Consider the following 23709-nt stretch of genomic DNA (forward strand, 5'->3'; position numbering starts at 1 on the left):
AGTCCCTCTTTGTGGATATCATAGGAAAGGAAGTCTCTGTATTATCCTTTCAGTATCTTAATTTGCAACAAATAGTTCAGCTTCTTCATGCTTCTTTCCATTCTTGAGTAAATCCTTTATCCCACCAAGATCAAAGGACTCCACTTACGCTTTGAGTGACTTACTCCCTTTGACATGTTAAAATAATCTTCTTTTATTGGTTTCACAGACACTTGCAAGGTGCTCTTCAGAGTGTTTTTCTTGTAGCTGTTATTCGTTATTTTTCTCACATGAACTCCCTCACCAATTTGGGGAAAATGCTCTCTTTTTTCCTTGATAATATAGATGGTTCTAGCAGTTCTGTTTTTAGTTTCTACCTCTAATGCTTATTATTTCATTCCTTGGTGTATGCTTTTCATGGAAAGTAAACAACAGCAACACAATATATAGGCTTTTATTGTGGGTTGTTGACTTTTCATAGTCTTTCCTTTTAATTGTCTCCTAAACAGGGACTGTATTTATCCTATTTCCCTTTCTAAAAATTGAGAGTGTGTGGGACATTACTTGGTTTTCCCCTGTCCCATGAGGATGTAGAATTTAATTATGTTTTTAATCTTTGCTTAGTGGTTCACACACAACAATCTTGTGGGTCCATTTCTGATCCTGTTTAGGATGAAAGTTCCCTCTATTTCCCTTCCTAGTGAGATTTAGAGAGCGGTGCTCAATTTATTAACATCCAGCCCCCATCCCCATCCCTGTATCTCTCATCCTGATTGGGAAGTTCCTTACTTTGTATTTGTAGCCTTCTATCATTATCTGGACTAATTTTTACAGCTTTTCCAATTCCATTTATCATTTTCTGTCTCATTATTTCACTTGGGTAATCTATAATATACATTTTTTTGTACATAGAAGTTTTAACATGAATTATTTTTACAGTTGAAAAGTTATAATTCAAATATATCCTGTGAAGCTCATTCAACAAATACTTTTTCAGTACCCATTATGTACCAGTTCTAGACACTGGGAATGAACAAGGGCTGGAATCAAAATTTAAATTCTAGTGAGGGGCAGGGTAGGGACACCATAAGAAATAATTTGTCAGATGTTGAGAAGAGCTAAGAAGAAAAAAATGTAGGATGATAGTTCAGAGCAGCTATTCTCTACCAGTTCTACCAGAGAATTAAACTCTAGTGCCCTACAGCACCCTCTGTATACAATGAATTACCTTCTCTGCTATGCAGCTAGAGTGATACCAGTTGGGAAATGGGCAAAAAACAGTCACTGAAATAATTTTCTGTAGGGCTTATACTGCCATGGAACCCTAGGTGAGAAAGGCTGGGATAGAGAGCAAGGTTGTGGGAGTGAGTGCTGGTGGGGATGACCTGGTCATGGAGGGCCTGTCTTTAATATTTTTTAAAATATTTTATTTAATTTTTGAGAGAGAGAGACAGAGAGTGGGCAGGGGAGGGGCAGAGGGAGAGGGAGACAGACTATCCAAAGCAGGCTCCACATTGGCTCAAATTCACAAAAGGAGCTCATGACTTGAGCTGAAGTCGGATGCTCAACTGACTGAGCCACCTAGGTAGGTGCCCCAAGGAAGGCCTTTCTGACAAGAAGTCCTTTAAGCAGAGACCTGAGTTCAATAAGGGAGGGAGGTCCCCTGCAGAGGCAAGGTGGGTGGAGGGGGCAGCCACAGCAGAGTACTCCAGCCAGAGACAAGAGTGGGTTTGGTATATTTGAGGAACAGTTAAGAAGGCTGGAGCTGAGTATCAGGGGATAGAGAGGTGGGGATAAGATCAGCAAAGTGGCTGGTGACAGGTAGAGATGGTGAGACATGTCAGAGACATTTTAGCTCAAGTCAATTCAACAAAGATTTACTGAGCTCCAACTATGCGCCATGACCTGGGGGCTTCAAAGATGAATGAATCATGGTCTCTGTCTTTATGCAACTTACAATATAGAGTATATCACATGACTTAGACTAAGTAAATACAGTTTGATGAATGCTACGCCTTAATAGTAAGCAAGTGGGTGGCCATTGGTTGAGTTCTCTCAGAAGTGGACCCTGAGCCAAGCATTCAGGCACTAGTGATTTAAAAGGAAGTGCTCCTAGGAGGAACTTAGAAGAGCCAGGTAAGGGTGGGATTTCAGCAACAGATTCAGCCTGAACTATAGGGAGTCATGTAATGTCAATTACACTGCAGAGTCTGTCACACTTTGAAGCAATTGAGCTGAATTTTTATACATGTATATCTGCTAGTCATTGAATATGGGCTCCCCAAGAGGGTGGTGTCACTCTCAGGCACTTTTGGTTCCATATAGGTGAGATGGCTTCATCTCATCAGGTAATCGTCTGAAAATTATAACAAAGGGAGTAAAAGCTGGGGGATGAGAGCACAGAGCTGGTGAAAGGGATCCAAGAGGATCTTGGTTGGGAATCAACATTCTCTACCCCAGGGCTAACAAAGCTTCAGGCAGCTTCCCCAGGTGGAAACCAGCCCTATTTTCTTGGCTTTGTGCCCTCGGCATCTAGTCCAGTTCTTACTCACCATAGAGAACCTCAGAGATGTCTCTGAGTGGGAACGAATGCATGCATGAACCCACGCCAGGCTAAGGAATTAATCCTGAGAATTTTTAGAAATCATTTGGCGGAAGCCACATACCCCAATATTGCATCTTCATAGAGGATGCTAAGCTCTTCTGCATAGGAATGGCAAGCTGGTGGGAATACAGTTCAGAAATCTGGGAGGTATAGCCATAAAAATAGCATATAAACTCAAGTATGAGCAAGTGAGAAATAATACATCTAAGGGACAAAAAGTCCAAACATCTTAGAGCATGATGTATTCTATTAAAAATTTCAAAGAAAAAAAAACCCCAGTGGAAATAGTCTATTTAAATTTTCAAGAAAACATTTAGTTTTGTCAGCAGCTAATTTTTTGTGACTTGCTGTTGGACAGAGAGGGACATTTTCTCATAGAGAACTTGCTTAAATGTAGACAAAAATTAATATAGGTGAGTGGTACTAGGCCATAGTGCTCTGAATCCGAGTTGTGTCAGGCACTGTGGAGGGCTGGGAGGTATCTCTTTGGGTGTCAGTTCTGATTAGTTGAAGTTGGAAGCCAATGACACTATTGAAAAGGAGTCCAAGGCCACATCCAGGTTCAGGAGAAAACTATTACTAATAGCTAATGTTAATTTAGCATTTCCTATGTCCCAAATGCTCCTAAGCACTTTATATTATTTAATCACCTCATTAACTTGTAAGAGGCAAGTACTTGTATTGCCATTATTTCCATTTTACAGATGAGAAAACTATGAAATCATTTCTCCAATATCTTCCAAGGGCCAAATTGTCCACATTTGCACAGGTGGTAAGTGGAAGAACTGGGATTTGGTCTTAGATTCTACTCAAAATCACTAGAATAGAGTTGGATGCCATGGTTGATTACTGGAGGGAGGAAGGGCATATCATGCATTTTCATCCTCTCATTCTGGCCTTTTCCTCACCCTCCAGTCATCCTCCTTCCCCTTTCACATCTAGTCAAATTAAACTACGTTCTCTTCCCCAGTGCCCATACTCTTGTATGGGCTACTGCTAGTCCTGGAGCACCCAGCCTCTAGCCCTTGGCAACTTAACTCTTACTACTTCTTTGGAATTCAGTTCAGGCATCACCTTGCAGAAAACCTTCCCCGATTTCATCGATCAGAATTGGTGCTCCTTCTAAGTGATTTCTTGTATAGTTATGAATCTCGCTGGTAACATAACACTTTTTATTGTGAATTGTGGTAGCTTACTTCTCTTCAAATGAGCTGAAAGAAAAGGACATGTAGTGTTTTTATTGAATGAATGAGACCTGATACCTCCCCTTCTCTCAGCTCCAAACTATTGGTATTATCTTCTAAAAATTACCTGTTTTCCAGGTTCATTTTTGTAATTGTAAAACACAGGTGTTGGACCAGTTGAAAGTTCCAGCTGTTATCTTTTTCATATATCAGGTTGGGAACTTCCTAATACTCAGTAAAAATTTTACTCATTTACATTTGTTCTCTATTATATGCATACAATATGGTATTTCCTTCCACAAATCACTCTCTCTCTTTTGTAGCAAGCTTGCTAAATGTGCTATCTTCATCTAAAACAATCAGTTTGTTGGGAGAGATACGTGGGTGCTTGTATTAAAAATGTTTTATTTCTTAAGTTGGAAGTGGTATGAAGAGGCATATAATATCAATGTGTATGTCATTATATACACATGTTTTAGTATGATTATTTTATAACAATATAAAAACATCCATATTCTTTATGTATAACAAATTATAGAATGAATTATAGAATAAATCCTATAAAAATATAAAGGAAATGAACTTACCTAAAAAATGTCCAGTGTGTTAGGTTAAATCAGTACACAGTTACACTGAATGAAAAAGAAGATAACACAGATAAGCGGGGGGGCTGGGTGGCTCAGTTGGTTAAGTGTCTGACTTCAGCTCAGGTCATGATCTCACAGCTCATGAATTCGAGCCCCACGTTGGGTTCTGTGCTGACAGCTCAGGGCCTGGAGCCTGCTTCAGATTCTGTAGGTGTCTCTCTCTCTGCCCCTCCCCCACTCATTCTCTGTCTCTCTCTCAAAAATAAATAAACATTAAAAATTTTTAAATAAATAAAACACAGATAATAGATATAAAATGCTATTCTGATCAGATTTATGTGAAAGATGGAGACTAGAATCTTGGGTAATATTGGGTCTTCATGAAGGAAATCAATTAAGTTGAGGAAAGCTATTTATTGATAGATTAAAACAAAATTAGCAATTATAAAGTAATCTGTAGGGGTTCTGATCATTAATGGAGCACTGGATAGATTTCTGTAGACTTGGAAGTTTTCATCTATCTCTTTTCTTTTCAAGTAAACCTAAAGCTCTTTCTAAGCAATTGTGGAGGGTATTGGTGGCGGGGGTTGGGAGGGGGGTGGTAGCTTAAGCTAACTCATGATTTAAATCAGATACATACATATCCATTTCCTGAAATAAGATAGCCAGTTTATGTACGTGAGGCAGGCAGGCAGCCTGAAAAACAGAAAATGAATGACAGCCTGGATGTTCTTTTTTCTAATACTTAACCTCAAGCAAGAATCTCTTTGTTTCTTGTCATTTTTTTGTAATGATGACACTCACAAAGAGAAAAATAAATGCTTTTTTTCTTGTTAAAAATTTACATTATTTGTGCTAGTTAAATATCAGTGAAAACTGTCCTCATTTTACCCAGTAGATAAAGATACAAGTTTATAAGGTGAGAAAATCTTCTCCCCATCGGAATGCAGTGAAATATATTTTTAAAAGTGTCAGAGCAGGAGGGAAGCTAGTTTGCAGGCTCCCACATTAGGGTTCCATTTTTCTGATGTGGCAAATAAAGTCAAGTTTGGGCAAGGTGGCTATTGTTGGCACAACGTTCTGAGGGGACCTCACTAATTCAGTTAAAAACTAGGTCAAATTCTGCTACTGCAAATAACACTCCATAGAAAAACTCCATGCAACAACAGCTTTCTAAGATCCAGGCACTAATCTCTTTATTTCACAAAATAAGAGAATTTGGCAAAAGCCCAGGAAAAAGAAACTGGAATCTCTTGGAATTCTTTAAAATAAAATAAGGTCTATTTAGCTTGCATGGCAAACTAAACTAATAGCACATCTATTTTCCTTGAGGGTTTTCCTATAATGTGTATGTTCTGTATCGGGAGGTACCACTTGGACTCAAATTTAACTAGTACAGCTTCAGAATTGTTACAGGAGAGGCTAGAGGAAGTTCAGGGTGGCGATGCTGGGAATCTGTATTTGAACAAGTATTCCAGGTGATTCCACTGCACTTTGGGAAGAGCCTCAGAGAATAACTCTTAATACTGCTCAAATAGACATTTGCTTTTAGTTAAGAAGAGCATAAAACAAGCAAAGATATCAACAGACTTGATTAGTTTAGTGGTTAAAAGGTAATAGGTTCTTTTCTTTAAATATTTAGTTAATCAACTGGAATTAAACTTAGTTGTGGACATGGCTTTTAGATTTGTTCCACTGGACAGGTGTATCTATTATCTGTGAATTATTTTTGGCCTTTAAAAACAGTCTTCTCACAAATTATGCGGAAACTTTCCTCTTCTCAGAGTCTTTATGTCCTTAGTGATTTGTGTTGCAGAGCTGGCTTTCCCTTGTTAAAGAATGAGTCTACCAACCTAGCAGCTTATGCAGGTATTCTCAGGCAAGCCTGGGTACAAACCACCTGTAGATCTTTTAGAGCCTCCAGTTGCTGAGGCTGCCCTCCTTACCCCAATCAGAATCTCTAAGCATAGGGCCCAAAAACCTATTTCCTTAAAAGTTTTACTGTGCAGCTAGGCTTGAGATCCAGTGGTTTAATGATAGCAAAAGAAACTTTGAGATTTTCCAACATAATCTTCTTGATTGGATATTTCTTTACTGTTGGTATAGCTAGAACCATTGTTGTTCTAGGTTCAATGTACTCTATGAAACTCTGGATTTTGTGCCAAGCCATCTCTGATACACATACTGTGATGAATAGTGTCTAAGATTGCTCAGGGGGCTTTATTTCCGGGGTTGATAAGCCCAAGACAGACACACTGACAAAGGTGAAGTTTTCTCTAAGTGGCAGTTTGATCTTCTTGATAAACAGTGACAGAAAACTGCTTGAAGCAGTGTCATACCATCTGGTCTGAAGAGCTGCGGAAAGAGGGTTTTGAAGAATTCAGCACTTAGGGCTTTGAATCACCTTGGTACTCTATTGGGTAATGTGAGCTTGACTATGCTGAACAACAAAGGTTCTAGCTGACAAGTCTGAACACATTTAGGTTCAGGTAAAGTTTTGAGAGATGGTGGAGGCACAGGACTTCGTCACTTCCAGACTCTGATATTACTGACAGAAGGACGTCTGGGCAATTTTTAAGATCCCTATGGTAGGAGATTTATTTTACAACACCTCTGGCTTATGCCTGAATCGTCCAAGATGCTGAGACCATTGGTTCCCTGAATGTTTTTCCTATATGCTTCTTCCTGAGCTTGTCTATATAGTTCCATGACAGAATGCAAATTTCCAGAAAGCAAAAATTACTTCTGTCACTTCTCTAAGGGTTTAGCACAGTCCCATTGAGACACACCTGCTGAATACTTTAGAATGAAAGTAGACCTAGTGTTCTCTGCTGGGAGCATTCTGCCCCCACTTCTAGTTTCCACACTCTAACCATCAAGTTGGCACAGATCACTGCCCCACCGTCTAGGGGTAGGTGATATGGGAATTAAACACACCTTCCCTCAGCCGGTGCCCAAATTATGAGTGTCACCAGAACACCCCATGTTTACTCAGTCCCTGGAATGCCTTCCATCACTGGTGAAAGGAAAAGGTCGTGGAACTTTCACATAACATGGAACAAGGGCTATAACCATTTTCTCACAGGTGCCCTTAAAATCTTGCTACTCAAAGCGTGGTCCTCAGATCAGGAGCATCATCATCATCACCATCTAGAGCTGGTTAGAAAGGCAGAGTATCAGTTTTCCATCACAAATTTACTGGATCTGAATCCTCTTTAACAAGATACCCAGGGGATAGCTATTCATATTTAGAATTTCATATATCAATTGATGTATTAATTCATTCATTGGGCAAAAACAGCTCCGGAAAACAAATCCAGCCCTTTGTGCCCGCCTCGCACCGGCTCCGCACGGTAGCAACCGAACCCCCAGGGACATCGGAGCGGGTGTTGCCGAGGGCAATTTGGTGATTGGCTGGTCAGGCCACGTGATAGGCGGGGGGACTTTCCTGTAACCGGATTGGCTCTCGCGGACTCTGACGGCCAGTGTCGGGGCGGGCCTGAGCCGGGACGGAGAGGCGCGCGCGGGGGCGCGAAGGCACGAGAGCGCGAGTGCGCGTGCGTGAGCGGCGGGGCTTTCTCCGGAGCCGTCGGAGGGAGCCGGAGCGCTTCTCCTGAGGTAAGCGCAGCTGCGGGGCGGCCCTCTGTCCCTCAGCGGCTGGTGCGGACCAGCGGGTGGCCAGGGCAGGGCTGGGCGAGGTGGAGGGAGAAGTCTGGGGTCCGCCCTCCCCAGGAGCTCTGCTCCGGGTAGGATGCAGACTCGGGCTCAGCCATGCCCGTTGGTGCCTCGGTTTCCCTTTTTCCCTTTTCCTACCCTCCAAATGCACCTTCCCAGCCCCCTCACCATGGTGACGAGTCCGCCCGAGGGGAGTTGCCCACCTGGCAGCATCGTCTCTGCCTTTGTTTCCCGCCTGGAGGGATGCTGGTATCGGCCCCCTCCCCAGGTAAAGAGTGAGCGTGGTGGGGCGGGGGCATCACGGACGCCGGACTTGGGCTGGGGCCTGGGAGAAGATGGCTTTAATGCAGTGGGACCTGTCACATGTGAGAAGGAAAGGAAAAAAAAAAATGTGTCACTTTAGCCAAGCGGCGGGACTCGAACTAATCCGGCGGCGAGCAAGCCGAATTCCTAGCGCAGCTGTGCGGGCGGGGGTGAGGGGCTTGACCGATGGACCGAGCCCAAGTGTTGCTGGTAGAAGGCTCTCCGGACCTGCACGCCATCTCGCACCCCAGAGTTGCATCCAAACTGAACGCTTTCAGCCTGCCGAGGGAACCTAGGTTTTCGTTAAGGGGTGAGAAAAAAATTTTTAAAGCAGTTGGGCGCTGGTCTAAATAAGAGGTTACATTAAGGAATTATAGATACAGCGAAACTGATGACTGGTAAACTGTGAGGAGGGAAATGCCTGCAGTGAACTGCAGACCAGACCGTCACAGTGAGATTCTCCTTCAGGAAGATAGGGATTTGGGGTGTGTGTGTGTGTGGGGGGGTGATTATCTCTGTAAACTGAGGTCTTTCTGGGCTGCTGGAGAGAGTAATTATTTTAAGCGTGTTAATGGCCTGTAGGGAGAAGGGAAGGCATGGTGTAAATTAACACCTGTTCAGACCTCAATTCTTTGAAAAGTGCCCGTTTTAAAGACCATTTGGATGCCAAAACGGTTTGTGTGTTGGGGCTGGAGGGATGTCTCCTTTAAGTCCTACTTTAAAAGGGGGGAGGCGGTTGTGTGCAACACATCTGGTTTCCTACTCCATTTCCCCAGACCTGTAATAGCAAGGCCATACTGTGTATCTTATGATGAAATATTAAAAGTCCCTTCAGTTTTCCCCTAATTTGTTGGATGTATCTTGTAGTCTACTTGGTAAATGGCTCATCGGTCATTAGGATTTTTACCATATGCTGGAGTTTCACCGTGATCTATTTCGAACTTATTCTGGCGTGAGCTGGATGAGAATCTGTCTCCCTGACTCCTTGGAGACATGCTGTTTCAAAGCCCTTTCATTACTCTTACCTTCCCCCATGCAAAGTTTTGTTTCTTCAGGAAACAGTGCAATGCTTCAAACATCTAAGACTCGCATCATGCCTGTGAAGTGCCTGCACTTGCTAAGAAATCAATTTACTTGGCAAGTTAAAACAAATTGAAGAGGCAACACTTAAATTTGTTAGGGGAAATCAGGACATTTTTCAGCTGCAGCAAATCAACTTTTTGATGGTTGTCTGAGGTGAATGGAAGTAAAAGAGGTTGCTGCAAAGCTTTGGGGGAATGTAACAAATGACCCTAGCAAAGTGAATATGGATCATCACCTGATAGATTGGAATATAAAGTATAATTAGTGGGAATAATTAAATTTGTCAGTGTTTGGTTTTTTTTGTTTGTTTTTTTGTTTTTTTTTTTAGGTGGCATGTGATGGTGGGGAGAAGGAATTCTGAAGGTGGAGTAGGTGGTATATTTTGAAAAGATGTGCTTTTATGTTTAGAAAAATGTCATTTATGTAAATCAGATAAAGGTCACACTATGTTTACATTTAGCCTTTGGCGGAGAGGCAGGGGTTTTAAAAAGGTAGAGAAACATTTATAGGCTTATCCTAGGGAAAAGAGGGAGATGGGCTGGCTTAGTTCATCTTGAGGGAAGCAGTGTGCCTTAGTGACCTGCAAGACAAGGTTTTATTTTCTGATTCAATGAAAGCCCACTAATGTTGCTTTCCACGCAACCACAAAATCATTTCATTTCTGTCCTCTGGGTCAGGAGCGGGGAGGATGGAGAGCAAATGAGAGAGATTAGAGTCCGACCTGCATGCCTAAGCAATCGTGTCCTTTGCACAGGATCTGTGTCACATTGTGTAAACATAAGAGCCTTCACATTGAGAGGGGTCTGAGCATCTTCCCTAAGACCTGTGCTACAAGATACAGCTGGATAACATTGCCACAGGTGGGGCATGGGTGAGATCATCTGTTACAGAAGCACTGGAGGAAATGTTTAATTCAGTGAGGCTCCTGCTTGCCTTAGAGCCTTGAGGAGGCATTTCCAGGCAGAGCTCATTATTGGCTAGCCTGGCTGGGCTGTATATGGCTTCCACAGGACCTGCCTTTCGTGATGGAGACTCCTGTGGAGGTTCCGCTTCTCAGGTTGTAAGCATCAGTTAGGTTCGTTACATGCTCTAGAAAAGAAAGGCTCACAAAGACACAAATCTAGCCTGCCATTCTTTCAGGTCCTTGGCTCCTGTTACCCATAGGCTTCCAGAAATAAGTTGTGCCCTCCCTACCAGTAGATGGCACTGCTGTCTCTGGAATTCCTGGAGGAGATGAAACACAGAGCTGGCAAACCAATGGTGCGTCGCCTCCAGATTGTGAAAGGCTGTGTCAGCTGTCAAAAAGAATCTAAAAAAAAAAAGTTCTCAAGGCCAGAACTGTTTATATTAGGTGGGAATAATGTGTGTTACGGGGATTGAGGAATGGGTACAATTTGCTGGTGGTGTGTAGGAGAAAGGGCAGAGGGTAAACTGACAATTAAGCATTGTATCGTAGGTTTTAAAAGCTCTTGGCATACGTTTTGGTTAATTGAACGTGAGGTTGAAATTATGATTCAATCAAAATTCCCCAAAACTTAATAATTTCTAATTCTTTGCATATAAAGCTAGTTTACACACATGGATAGGACTATGGAAATAGACATGCAACTTTTAAACCTGATGAATATCCAGTAATTACATGCTGTAAAGATAGTGGTGAGGGTATTAGTTAAACAGTGGTGGTTAAGTTACTGTACTTCAGGGCTGTCCACAGAAGGTAGGTCAAAGTTATTCTGAATCAGTTTCTTCTAAAACTTAGAAATTCCTGACAAATATTTTAAGGTTTTCTTAGCTAGTGCTCTTCTTTCGACATTACATTATTCCAAATCTTGAATTTTGGTTTTATTAACCTTATTAGCCAGGGTTCACTTATCCATTCCCCTGTTTTGAAATAGCTGTTCTTTCTTTGTTACTGATTGTTCTTTGAGATGGAGTTTGTAGCCATATTTGAAAGAGGAGAGTGCTGTTGACAGTGAGGTTATAATGTATATGGGAGCCTCCGTTTTGACCCTGCTTGAGCTGCAGGATGCTGCCTCTGGGTGTTATTACCCCAGTCACCTGCTTCCTCGTGCAGTTCCCTTCCTGTGGCTCAGCTTATTTGAGGTTTATTTCTGTCTCCAAGAGAGCTGATTAGCTGGTCTTTACTACCAATGCCGAATCCTGAAATCCTGCTGGTGCTAGATGGCGGTAGTCACAACAGTCTTTTGCTTCATTATGTGACCTCAAATAAATCTTTGCCTTTCTGAGCCTCTGTTTTCTTGCCCGATCACTGGGATTGCTGAGGTGGTGTGTGTCTATTAAAATCTCTTCCAGTCTTAAATTCTGTGGCACGGTGACTCCCATAAGGTATTTCTGAAGCCTCTGAAAAATTCTCTTACAGAAGGTAATTTCATACTGTGAGCCTAGGGCAAAAAGAAATCTCACTAATACTTCTTCCCAGAGAAATGATTATGCATTGTGTTAAAATCCTAATAATTCAGAGTTGGAAGAAACCCTAAAGGTGGTTTAACTCAACTTTCTCATAGGCAGAGAGTTTCAAATAAGAACTAAGTGATAGAACTAGTTAGTGATAGAGAACTAGGACCTGAGCTCAGACTCCTCTCCGTCTTCACTTCTTCAGTGTTGCCTTTCTCCACTTGCCATCAGGACTCAGAATATGCTGTGTCTACAGGGCTGGAGCCAAGAAAATTTTCTGAGTAATTCCTTAATGTGGCATTTTAAAGCCACAGCATGAATAACATTGAGTTGGGGTAGAAATTCAAGGTCAGGCTTTTCTTTGCAGCTGTTCTTTTCCTCACTGACTGATCCTCAGCAATATTCTTTATGTGCATCTTTGGGTTTTTAAAACTTTTTTGCATGCTGTTTCCTATAAGAAAAAACTTACATCATCCTAGAAGAGTCACTCCCCATTATATAGTCTTATATTAGGTTCATGGAATTCTGAGTGCTCTGTGGAAAAAGTATTTCCGTATGATGGGCTTCTTTCATAATCTTATATATTTTATCTTATACATTTAGCACATTATTCTGGGAAGGAGTTTCTTAGGCTTCAATAGACTATTAAGGCCAGGGGAGTGGGGAATGGAATCCATGGCACAAAAATAGGGTAAAAAGTCTAGAGTCTAGAATAGGTTGTGGAAAATTGTCAGTATGAGAGAATATTTGAGGAGCTAAAGACACTACGGTGGATGAGGATTGGGGGCGGGGGGACAGGGCGGGTAGCATACAAAAGTAAACTTATGGAAGTTCTTGGAACATTTTACCTTTATTAAAATGTTTAAAATTGCTCACTGAATGAAGATGCTAGTAGTATTTTGTTCATGTTAAATTAATAATGGATGTGCAAGTATTGATTTCCGTTTATCATTGCTTGCCCAATAAATACTCCCTCCTGATTTCACCAAGACACTTTGATATTCATGTTGCTTCATTGAAGATAACATGCATTGTAAGAGGGTTCTCTCCCCACCCACCCCACCCCTGCCTATCTGATTTGATTTCAAGATAGTCAGTACTTTTCTGACTTGTAACTTGGGGGTTTTTGACTCTTATTTTTCACTTCTGAAGTCCTATGTTTCACTATTTTTTACTATAAGCTCCTAGGACTCCCCATGATCTCAGAGGTTCAAAAATAACATACATGTCAGGGATTAAAAAAAAAAATCTTGAGATTCCTTTATTTATCTTTAGGGTTTATCATAGAAACTGCTGCTTCTTGGCTAATTATTTTTTTCTCTTTTCTATTTGCAGCCCCCAATTCTCTTTTGCTAATTGTTCCCCAAATAATAGTGACCCAGTCTGTATATATTGAAAATCTTCTTGTTTTTTGCCAGGGAGTATATAGAAGTTAATTTGTGTTCATATTTTGGACATGTGAAACATAACTTTGAAGATCACTACATTTGGAAGAACGTCTGCTTGAAAATCTCTTGATGTCTTTTCCGTGACACCTTGCCTACATTTAGTACCATGGTGATCCAAACTGGTGAATGCTACCTTCTGGTACCTTTTTGGGTATGGGCTAGAATAGTATCTGTTATTGCGTTGGCAGAAGAATAAAAATTACCCTTTGTTTCTCAGGTTATCAGTTGAGTTTATGTAATAATAGAAAAAAGTCAAAAATTTCTGTGTTCTTTTTCCAGCACCCTAATTTATTGTGAGATTTGGGGGGCAGTATTGACATCTCTGAGTTTATTTCCTTTTCTGGAAAATAAGAGAGAACAGTGACCACTTAAATTCTTTTCGTTTCCAAAATCCTGTGACTCTATGAAAGTTTATATGGTACCTAGACTAAACCTATCCTAAAAGTGCTAGCTAGTTGGGAATTATAATCAAGTTAGTGCCAAGATAATTCTTGATATCTGCAAATTACTTTTAGGCTTACAAAAATACTCTCTTTCTTTATCTTCTTTTTACTTAAAGTGTAGTCAGAGAACAGCAGCACTGGTATCATTGGGGAGTTTGTGGGAAATGCAGATTCTCAGGCTTCATGCAGGACCTACTGAATTAGAATCTGCATTTAATCAAGGAGGCGTTATGTGTGCATGTTAAAGTCTGGGAAGTGCTGCTTTGTCTCATTTTGAGTCTTATATTGACCCTGTGAGGAAGGAGGTTAAATAAATACATAAATAAATAATAAATAAATAAATAAATAAATACAGCTTAAATAAATAAATAAATAACAGGGAACCAAGATTCAGTTAACTAACTAAGCCAAGTGTCTTACCCAGAACTCTCTACACCAAACATAACACTGTCATCTTGGTTGGGCTGGAGCCAGCCCCTGTATGATGGATAGTAACTATTAGCCGCCCAGCAGCCAATGGCTTAGGTGTGGCTATGTTACTGATTGTAGCCACTAGAACCTGAATGGAAGTGCAATAGTGTTGCAATCCACTTATGGGGGGGAAAAACACATAAAGAGAATGCCTATGTGAGCTTCCACGCTGTTTTCCATGCCTGACTGGTTGGAATGGAGAGGATTCTTAGGGCAAGCTTGGAAATTTAGTTTTAAAAAAGGTGGCAGGACATTCATTAGCCTTGGTGCCTGGATCACCACATGAGGGAGAGCCACTCCACCGACCTGTTCACCTGTTCAGTATGTATATGGGAACCAGAGATAAACTTTTATTGAGCTTGAGCCATTACATGTGCTTGCGTCTATATGTTGAACACTTAGGCTACTCACAGATTTACTTGAGCAGTGACTCTGGACTTGAAGTTATGGAACTTGTGGCCTAATTCCTTCTTTTACTTTTTGTCTTTGGCAGTTGGTGATCGATCAGTGGTGGTCCAATATGCAGAAGTGAGTGAGTGATGAAAAGCAGCAGAGCTGATGGGTTATGAGGATGTAAGTGTGTTTGAAGGCTCTCTCACCCTCTACTCCAGGGTAAGTCAAAGGCATTCTCTGCCATTTTCCTGGTTTTACTGTCATAGAGGCTCTGGTCTCAGTAGCCTCTTGGAGTCAGTACAATGAGGTACTCTGTGAAAGTTTCCCAAAGCCTATATTGATTCAACTAACAGACACCATGGAAATCAACAATTATGAAGACAAATTTCAATAGGGTGATGGGATGGAAGCTGTGCATGGAAATATCTTAATGCAGGAATTTTAATTGAGTTTGTATGGGATGTGATTTACATGGGAGGAGCTGGTTGACATTCCTGATAAATGCTGTAGAGAAGGGAACCAGGCCTAATGGCCTTTTTCTTATAGTTGTATCCTCATGTTCTGCTGCATATAGTTCTCTCTCCAAGCATCCTCTTCCATGGCTTACTGTGCTTAACTTTTCCTTCATTAATTTTTTTCCCCAGGAAGGAAACCACTTATCACAGAGTTGATGATTCCCACTTTGGGAAGTGGGAGATTCTCTCCTCTCTTTGCAGTACTAAGTATAATGGATACGGGCATTGGGAGCATTAAAATCAGAGCTGGCTTTGGATTTTCATTTGTGCTGAAGATTTTTAAGACCAGAGGGAGAAATATACTGTTTGGTGTGCCCTTCTCAGAGTACAGGTGGAGGTCCAGGAAGGATAAGTTGAAAGAACGTCATAACTTTTCTGAGTTTCATGGCTTCAAGAGCTTAAACTAAAACCAGACTCCTTGAAGAGAAAAATCATAATTGATACAGATCTAAGCAGAGCTAAGGATGGTTAGCAAAGAGACAGGAGGCTAAAAAAAAAAAAAAAGGTACTCAGCTGAAAAACTGGACGGAGGGTTGTTTTAAGCATCTCAGTTCAATACTGTGGAGACTTTGGCAGATAATGTCCCATTACCCAGGCTCATACAAAGGGCAGCCAGAAAGACTGATGTCCTTCAGTGTCTCACATGACTTAGTAATGAGTACAATTTACTGAACGAAATAGACAATTAGGGTCTGTAGATCTCTGGAGATTCCCATAAGCATACATCATTACTGCTCTGGAATAATGCATGTGCTTAGAGATAAGCAAAGTAGAGAAAAGGGAGTTGCAAAGCACTTTAACAACAGAAAAGTCCAGGTGAGCAGCCAGATACACACCATAGCTCAGGGCCTGGAGGTTGCTAGCTCAAGGACCTGGTCTTTGCTAGGTTTTCTCCTTAAAGGAAAGAAGCCAGACTTTGCTAGCTTTCCTCATTTTCCTCTGTGGTTCCCATGGATCTTACATTTTTAAAGTAATTAGAAAGTATAGAAGGCCAGAAATAATACTTGATTGGCATGTTCCTGTGTAAATACTGCACAAGGATCAAATTGTAGAGGGAGCCATTCTTTATTGATTAGGGGGGCAAAGAAAGTAATGCTAGAATTGCCAGCGAAGCAGGGGTTCTCATCCTTAACACTGTTGACACTCTGAGCCAGGCAGTTCTTTGGGGGTGGGGTAGGGGAGGGGCTGGCCTGTGCACTGTAGCATGTTTGGTAGGGTCCTTGGCCTCTACCCACTAGATTCCAGTAGCACTCTCTATAGTCAAAAGTGTCTCCAGACGTTACCGTATGTCCTCTTGGGGTGGGGGCAGGAAACTGCCAGCAGTGAGAACCACTGCTAAAGTAATACTGCTGAAGGGATTGGATTTTGCAGAGCAAGAGTTGTTCTGGGACTAGATTTTAATCATTTAGCTTCATTTTGCTACAGTTTCCCTACCTGTAAAAGAGACACAGCATTAATAAACTCAGTAGCCTAAGAAAGTGATGTACATAGTATTTGTTGTGTGACTACTTGGGGGCTCTGTAAATATTAAGAAATGATGCCTGTTTCCCCAAATTTCTAGGACCCAAGGATCACTCTTAAACTTTGTGAAAGTATTAACTGAGGAATATTGGGAGTTTGAAGAAGGGAGAAGGATTGTTGGTGAGGGAAATGAACAGTACTGGATTCTGATTTTATTTTAAGGCTTCATGTCCTATTTGTTACAGCAATGTATTCTGAATGAAGGCTTTCTTTTTGGAACATTAAGGAAGAGGGGAGTGAAGGAGGCAAAAAAGAAGGCTATTGAGAAGAATAGTCAAGGAAATTTCTTAAAAAAAAAAATGGGGCACCTGGTTGGCTCAGTCACTTAAGGGGTCCAACTCTTGATTTTGGCTCAGGTCATGATCATACAGTTGTGGGATTAAGCCCCGTGTTGGGCTCAGCACTGGGTGTGGAGCCTGCTTAAAATTCTCTCTCCCTTTCCCCTGCTCGTGTGCGTACACACTCTCTCTCCCCTCTCTCCTCCTCCCCTCCCTTCCTCCCTCCCTCCCTCCCTCCTTCTCTCTCCCTCCCTCCCTCCTTCTCTCTCCCTCCCTCCCTCCTTCTCTCTCCCTCCCTCCCTCCTTCTCTCTCCCTCCTTCCCTCCTTCTCTCTCCCTCCCTCCCTCTCCTCCTCTCCCTCCCTCCCTCTCCTCCTCTCCCTCCCTCCCTCCCTCTCCTCCTCTCCCTCCCTCTCTCTCCTCCTCTCCCTCCCTCCCTCTCCTCCTCTCCCTCCCTCCCTCTCCTCCTCTCCCTCCCTCCCTCCCTCCCTCTCCTCCTCTCCCTCCCTCCCTCTCCTCTCCCTCCCTCCCTCTCCTCTCCCTCCCTCTCCTCTCCCTCCCTCCCTCTCCTCCTCTCCCTCCCTCCTCCTCCTCTCCCTCCCTCCTCCTCCCCCTCCCTCCTCCTCTCCTCCTCTCCCTCCCTCCTCCTCTCCTCCTCTCCCTCCTCCTCTCCTCCTCTCCCTCCTCCTCTCCTCCTCTCCCTTCCTCTCTCCCTCTCCCTCCCTCTCCTCCTCCTCTCCCTCCCTCTCCTCCTCCTCTCCCTCCCTCTCCTCCTCCTCTCCCTCCCTCTCCTCCTCCTCTCCCTCCCTCTCCTCCTCCTCTCCCTCCCTCTCCTCCTCCTCTCCCTCCCTCTCCTCCTCCTCTCCCTCCCTCTCCTCCTCCTCTCCCTCCCTCTCCTCCTCCTCTCCCTCCCTCTCCTCCTCCTCTCCCTCCCTCTCCTCCTCCTCTCCCTCCCTCTCCTCCTCCTCTCCCTCCCTCTCCTCCTCCTCTCCCTCCCTCTCCTCCTCCTCTCCCTCCCTCTCCTCCTCTCCCTCCCTCTCCTCCTCTCCCTCCCTCTCCTCCTCTCCCTCCCTCCTCCTCTCCTCCTCTCCCTCTCTTCTCTCTCTCCTCCTCTCCCTCTCTTCTCTCTCTCCTCCTCTCCCTCTCTCCTCTTCTCTCTGCCTCTCTTCTTCTCCGCCTCTCTTCTTCTCCCTCTCTGTCTCTCTTCTTCTCCGTCTCTGTCTCTCTTCTTCTCCCTCTCTGTCTCCCTTCTCCCTCTCTGTCTCCCTTCTCCCTCTCTGTCTCCTCCTCTCCCCCCCCCCCCCCCGTCTCTTTATCTCTGTCTCAAAAAAAAAATGTTTTAGTTGACACAGAATGTTATATTAGTTTCAGGTGTACAACATTGATTCAACTTCTATGTTCTGCTATGCTTGCCACAAATGTATCTACCGTCTGTCACCATACAATGCTATTACTATATCATTGACTATATTCCCTATCTTGTGACTTTTATTCCTGTTACTTATTCATTCCATTACTGGAAGCCTGTATCTCCCCCTCCCCTTCACCCATTTTTGCCCATCTTCCCACCTCCCTCCCCTCTGGCAACCATCAGTTCTCTGTATTTACAGGTCTGATTCTGCTTTGTTTATTCATTTGTTTTGTCTTTTAGATTCCACATATAGGTGAAATTACAGGGTATTTTTCTTTCTCAGTCTGACTTATTTTGCTAAGCATAATACCTGCTAGGTCTATCCATGTTGTCATGAATGGAATGATTTAATTGTTTTTTTTTTTTTTTTTTAAGTTTATTTATTTTGAGTGAGAGAGAGGGGCAGGGAGAGGGAGACAGAAATTCCCAAGCAGGTTCTGCACTGTCAGCATGGAGCCCGATATGGGACTCCATCTCACAACCCATGAGATCATGACCTGAATTTAAATCAAGAGTTGAATGCTTAACGGACTGAGCCACTTAGGCACCCCAAGATTTAATTCTTTTTATGGCTGTGTAATATTCCGTTGTGTGTGTGACCGTATGTGTGTACACACATACACCACATCTAAGGAATTGTTTTTTCATGGGGTGGTCTCTTAATGTTAAAATAACTCATGTATAAGTACATAAAGAACATAAAGAAGTGACAACCCTCAAGAGAAATATATCCTCCCAAATGACCACTGATCCTAGAACAGATTTTATAGGTAATACAAAAAAGACCACAGAATATTTGTAGAAATGTTTTTATTCTAAAACCTTTTATTTCTGTTTCTTTGGAAATGTGGAAAGGGTTTATCTTCAACCTATGCCCTTTGAGTGATAAATAAAAGTTTTACTATAACATGTGTTCTTTTGATACTCTTCTAGAACTGTGTTGGAATGGTGGTAACCCTGACCTAGACCTGAAACAGTTACATTATTCTAATAGAAAGCCTCATTTTGACTCCAAGACAGGGCCAATGCAGGAATTAGATGTAGAGTGTCCTGGCAGGTTTGAGTTCCACCTTGCTGTGTGTCTGGCCCCTGTAATTGTTAGACACATCCACAAAATTTACAGCAAATAAGACCTCCAGGTGATTCTGATGGATGCTAACATTTTATTTTATTTATTTATTAAAATAATTTTTTTAAACGTTTATTTATTTTTGAGACAGAGACAGAACATGAACGGGGGAGAGTCAGAGAGAGAGAGAGAGAGAGGGAGACACAGAATTGGAAACAGGCTCCAGGCTCCGAGCTGTCAGCACAGAGCCCGACGTGGGGCTTGAACTCACGAACCACGAGATCATGACCTGAGCCGAAGTCGGACGCTTAACCGACCGAGCCACCCAGGCGCCCCACATGCTAACATTTTAAAAGCACTACTCTTTTCTGATGTTTTTTTATGTTGTGACTTCTTACAAATTGTCCCTCTCTGGCAGGGAGTGCACTGAGAAAGTATTTTCCAGGTAGTCAGAAGATATGTAAGATTTTTTTGCGATAATCTCTTACGTCATTTTCCCAAATCATGGTCTAAACCTTTTCCTGCATTTTTCAATACAGTAGCAACTAGCCACGTTTATCTATTTTTATTTAAATGAATTAAAATTAAATTAGAAACTCAGTCCTTCATTCATGCCAGCCACATTTCAAGTGCTTCATAGCCACATGTAGTTAGTGGATACCATATTGGACAGCAATATTAGGAATGTCCACAATACTAGGAATTTCTACGGGGCATAGTGCTTTCATCTACAAGGACCTTACTTGTTGGAAATCCTTATTTTTAGTGATAATATGCTTTTGTTCTAACAAGACTTCACCTCATTTAAAACAGAATTGCATTTTGGACTTTTTCCATCCTGGGGAGCTTTTCAGTCTGTGAGTGTTTCTTGCTGAACTTTTACCTTGCTATGGCATCTCTCTGTTACAGAAAGTGCCATGGGCCTGTCTCTCTGACATAAGTATACTGCCTCTAAAATATTTGCCCTTTAATCAGAAGTTTCTGAGCTGTCTCTTTCCATTTGGTCTCTCCACAGTGGTGAAATTTGTTTGTGCAGGTTGTCTCTTTGGATACTGCCTAGAACTTAACAAAGAGCTTGGGAGAGGTAGCAAGAGAATTTTCACCTTTCCTTCTGCCAAGCCCCAGTGTGGCTCACAAAAGTGTTTCAGAAGATGGTAGTAATTCATAAGCCTAACCTCTGAGGAGTTACGCCCTAAAGAATTAGTCTCTAAAGCAAATTTTCCAACAGACCTATTATAGTACAAATTTAGTAATTAAGCCCTTTAGCAATGTGGTAGAATTTTCAGTTGATATTATCTATTACTATTACCAATATTAGTTGCTCAGAAACTATCATAATTAGAACAAATGAAAAGATGCGGAAATAAAGACACAATTTTTAAAAAGATGTAATTTAAATCTGAGCCCAAGATTGTTTTGCACGGTAGGGGGAATGAGAGTAAGAAGTCTGTGTGCCATGAGTATTATTGTTGGAGGTGAGGAGAAGGAGGTCAGCAGGAGCTGAGACTGATCTTTGGATAGCCTTTACTAGACTGCTTCACTTCTGATGGGGTGCATTGCGTGTTCTCTTACTGCTCTCCTCTCTTCAGTTTGCCTTTCTTTCTTGCTTTTTGTCTGCCCCAAATGTTGGAGAAGGCTCAATGTTTCTCAAGGGAAGTGCTATTAGCATTTTGATAGAATGATTCATCGTTGTATGGAACTTTTTTGGTCTATTTATGTCCATTATAGGGTGTTTAGCATCTCTGGTCACTAAATTTTAATATTACTCAAACCAAGTCATCAAGTCAACCAACATGTCCCCCCGTCACCCCCTACTTCCAAATACCTATGATTGAGAATAACTGACTGCTAGAGGGATGAATGGTGTGTTTTTGGGGGAGGGAGGAGTAATGAGTTGGAGAAGAAGGTACAGAAGCTTTGTGGGGGCTGGCTCATTAATTTTTGATATAACCTGACCTTTTCCCAGTGCTGGAATAGCTTTGGCAACCAATTTTATTCTATAGGGATCAGAAGAATCAGATTTTGTCAATGTAGAGATTGACCCCTGAGCCTTAACTCAAAAGTCACAGAAGGGAATCTGTCAGTGCCACAGAAGATAGACTACTGAAGCTCCCATAGGATTTTGGGTTTTCATTCTTGACTCACTGTGGCTAATCTTCTACATCTACTTGAAAGTATATTGTGGTCTATATGTGGCAACAGAAAAAATGCAACGGTGGCAATTTTAAGACAATCCAAGGGAGATAGGCTTCACTAGCCATTTCTTTTCTTTCTCTGATTGCAAATAATTGGCAGAGTAGCCCTTAAATTTGTGAGGTTATATGTACGCTATCAGAGAGGAGATCTGAGGTTGTGTTATAGTTAATAAAGAGAAAAGGAGAGCTTTGAGTCATTTTGCTGTGGGACCCATATAAATGTCTTTGATCCCAAGAATAGAAATTCATTTAAGTCACCTAATAAATGGAAGGGTTAAAGATGTGTGAGAAAATAAAACAATGTCAGATATGTAGCAAGTTGGGAAGAATCCCAGGGTTCCTTCAGATTGAGAAGGAGGTGTAGTCTGGTCAGACCTCACAGAGACAGGACCTAACTCAGGACCAGGAAGATTGTTCCCAGTATTCTACAACTCCAGGATGTTTGGTACTACCAGTGGTTGGTCACCAGTAGAATATTCTACTTCTTGACCATTTAACATGGCATAGCATTTCCATTTTGGCTTCTCTCCTCATGTATTCCTGTTCCTGCTTTTTCTTTTTGTCCCCACAACCTAACTGTTGATCTGTGTATGGACCAAGAAGAAAAGGAATATGATAGTTCTGTAGTAACTATCATCCCTAGTGGTCAAAGCTCTTCTACCAGAAATCTTAGGGTAACTGATGCCCTCTCTTGGTCCAAACAGCTGTGACCTGGGCTACTTGCCTCAGTAATGACTGTGGTCCTGGCAGTTTCTCTAGCAGGGAGCAATCATGACATATACTGATACAACATGAGCTCTCTCTAGCATTAAGATCCTGAATTCTTAACTCTTAGAATGAATATAAACAATATTTGTGGGTTCTGTGTAAAATAAAGAATTGGAAGATTATTTGTGAAGCCTCCACGTTCAGTAGCAATTGTGAAAAAGTCTAAATCCATTCTTTTGGGAAGATTGGCTGCATCCCAAGGCAGAATGGTAGGGAAATTGCTGGGCTAGATGTTTGGAAAATGAAGAGTTGTATTTGCCATATGGATGACTTATTTTTTGCATCAGTCAAATGTGATTCTCTCAGCCACCCATGTATCCCATAGGAATAATGGCGAGGTGGCTGTCTAAATGTTGAAAGACGTTTTGACATTTTTGACAAATGTTGTTTAACAGCTGGGTTTGTAAGATTCTAGTTCTGACAAAGGAAAATAACTTGGCTTATGACTCTAAAAATAAATTCTGTATAGATGTTGTCATTTTGGGGATTACTGCCTTACAAAGTAGACTTAATGTTTGTGCTATAGTGTGTTTTGTGTCTTTATCCCTGATCTTGGAGAGTTAGCTTCATTTGAACCAATAGATTGTGACTTTACAAGGTAATGCGTTTTCATATTGTGGAAGGCTCTGTCCTTACTGATAATTCTGTGTCAGGGTAATAACAAAGGTCCTGGCTTCATGGACCTGCACAGCTGTGAGTGGTGTGATCTGTGGCAACACAAACAGACCATTGGTTCATGGAATTGATTTAAGGCTCTCACACTTCTCAAGTGCCTGGAACACAGTGGTGCCACATATAGACAATCAGTATTTCCTTGGGTGCAACTTTCGTTGAAAACGGCAAAAGGGGAGTTCAGCAGGGCTTCTGCAACTGCTGATTGAGAAAAGAAGGTAGTCTGTTATTGAAGGGTGATCTGGATCAGGTTTCTCACCCTGCTGCTGACTACTGAGATAAAAAGAGCAAAGATGCACCATTTGCTGTAGTTTCTCCTCGTCTGACTCTCTGAAGATCCCTCTCCATCCTCTCTATTGAATTTTTTTTTTTTTTAGTGGAAAGAAAAAGGGAAACATGTAGAATTGTATCCAGTGAGGTTTAATATCCATATTTTTTCTGAATAGGAACATTTATATTAGATAACCACATATTGCCAGGTTAAAATCTTTAATATTAAAGAAGTACTAATCTTATAGTATAAGCTAAAGTAACTCAAATTTGTGCATGTACAATTTTTTTTTATACAAAAACAAGACTATATTCTTATAGAATCAGGTATTAATATGTAGCCCCTCCATGAAGATTTTGTAGCAACAGTAAACACATCTGCTCTCTTTAGGGTATAAAGAGATTCTGAAAGATGGCCAAGAGCC

General features: G+C 41.9%; 1 protein-coding gene across 8 annotated transcripts in view; it reads left to right on the plus strand.

The window, feature by feature from the left end:
* The first annotated feature begins 7829 nt into the window (after positions 1 to 7829).
* Positions 7830 to 23709, plus strand: part of TMEM108 (transmembrane protein 108) — a 377589-nt gene continuing 361709 nt past the window's right edge. For all 8 annotated transcript variants that reach the window (XM_086674303.1, XM_086674300.1, XM_086674301.1 and 5 more), the window contains exons 1-2: positions 7830 to 7973; positions 14687 to 14805. The gene's annotated coding sequence lies outside the window, so the exon portion shown is untranslated. The remainder of the gene's footprint in view (positions 7974 to 14686; positions 14806 to 23709) is intronic.

This window comes from Puma concolor, chromosome C2 (genome assembly GCF_028749965.1).
Source record: "Puma concolor isolate L17-30 chromosome C2, mPumCon1.1.hap2, whole genome shotgun sequence".
In the NCBI taxonomy this organism is placed as follows: Eukaryota; Metazoa; Chordata; class Mammalia; order Carnivora; family Felidae; genus Puma; species Puma concolor.